Here is a 2183-nt window from a genome sequence, read left to right as displayed (position 1 = left end):
ATGAAACACTCAAAAAACAATAAAATGAGTGAGGTAGACAATTCATTTTCAGTAATAATCTTAAATGTAAATGGTCTAAAGTCCTCATGCAAAAAGCAGAGAGTGGCAGAATGGATTAAAAAAACATGATTCATCCTTTCATTGTCTACAAGAAACCTACCTTAGACACAATGAAACAAAGAGAAGGAAAATAAAAGGATGAAGAAAAATATTCCATAAAACCAGTAAACAAACAAACAAAAAGCAGGGGTGACCATACTGTTATCGGACAAAACAGACTTTAAATCAAAATCCGTTACAAAATATAAAGAAGGACATTACATAACAATAAAAGAGTCAATTCAACGAGAAGACATAACAATTATAAATATGTATGCACCTAACAGCACTGCACCAAAATACATGAAACAAATTCAGATTAATATGAAAAGAGAAATAGACAACTCCACAATAATAGTAGGGGACTTCAATACACCACATTCAATTTTAGACAGAACATCTAAAAAGAAAATTACTAAAGACATTGAGAACTTAAATAAAACCATAAGACAATTGGACCTAATGGACATATATAGAACACTCCGCTCAGCATCAGAACAATATACTTCCTTCTCCAGTACACAGGGATCAGTTTCCAGAATAGACGACATGCTAGGACACAAAACAAGTCTCAACAAGTTTAAAGATTGAAATTATACAAAGCATCTTTTTGGAACATAACAACATGAAACTAGAAATCAACAACAGGATAAATAAGGGAAAAAATAATTACATGGAAACTAAATAATACACTACTAAAAAATGACTGAGTCATACAAGAAAGCAAAAGTGAAGTTAAAAAATTCCTAAAATCAAATGAAAATGAAACCATAACATATCAAAACCTTTGGGACACAGCAAAAGCATTACTCAGAGGGAAATCTGTAGCAATAAATGTCTACATTATAAAAGAAGAAAGATCCAAAATCACTAACTTAAACCAACAACTTCAACAAATAGAAAAGAAAGAGGAAAAAGAAGCCAAAGCAACCATACAAAAAGAAACAATAAAAATCAGGGCAGAAATAAATGAATTAGAAAATAGAAAAAATAATTGGAAGGTTTAACAAAACCAGAAGTTCGTTTTTTGAAAGGATCAACGAAATAAACAAACCACTAGCTAGACTGACAAAAGAAAAAATCCAGAAGAGGCAAATAACCAAATTAAGAAATTAAATTGGTGACATTACAACCAATCCATTAGAGGTAAAGATCATAACCAATTACTATAAAAATTATACTCCAAAAAATTTGAAAAGATAGGGGAAATGGACACATTTCTAGAAACACAGTGCCTACCCAATTATCACAAACAGAAATAGAAAACTTAAACAGACCATCACAAAAGAAAATATTGAAGATGTCATCACAAAACTAACAACAACAAAAAAGAACTCCAAGACCAGATGACTACACTGGAGAATTCTACCTAACATTCAGAAAAGAGTTGACACTGATCCTACTCAATCTCTTCAAAACATAGAAGAGGAAGGAACACTACCTAACTCCTTCTATGAAGTAAGCATAACCTTGATACTGAAACCAGACAAAAACATCACACACACAAAAAAAGAAAACTAAAAACCAATATCCCTTATGAACATAGGTTCAAAAATTTTCAAAAAAATTCTAGCTGACAGACTATGGCAACATATCAAAAAAAAAAAAAAAATCATACACCATAATCAAGTGAGAGTCATACTAAGATTACAAGGGTGGTTCAGCATCAGGAAATCAATCAGTGTAATCCACAGCATAAATAAAACAAAGGAAAAGAAACATAATATCATATCAAGTGATGCAGAAAAGAAATTTGATAAAAAACTCTCAGCAAAATGGGAATAGAAGGGTAATTCCTCAACATAATTAGGGCATATATGAAAAACTAACAGCCAAATCATACTCTGAGATGGGAATGAGAAATAAATGAAGTAGAAAATTAGAAAACAATTGAAAGATTTAACAAAACCAGAAGCTGGTTTTTTGAAAGGATTAACAAAATAGACAAAGATCTGGCTAGACTGACAAAAAGAAAAATCTGAAGAGGCAAATAACCAAATTAAGAAATGAAACTGGTGACATTACAAAGAATCCATCAGTGAAAAAGATCATAACCGATTACTATAAAAATTATATTCCAACGA

The sequence above is a fragment of the Trichechus manatus genome, unplaced genomic scaffold (assembly GCF_000243295.1).
Source record: "Trichechus manatus latirostris isolate Lorelei unplaced genomic scaffold, TriManLat1.0 scaffold00385, whole genome shotgun sequence".
NCBI lineage: Eukaryota > Metazoa > Chordata > Mammalia > Sirenia > Trichechidae > Trichechus > Trichechus manatus.
This window is presented reverse-complemented; position numbering follows the sequence as displayed.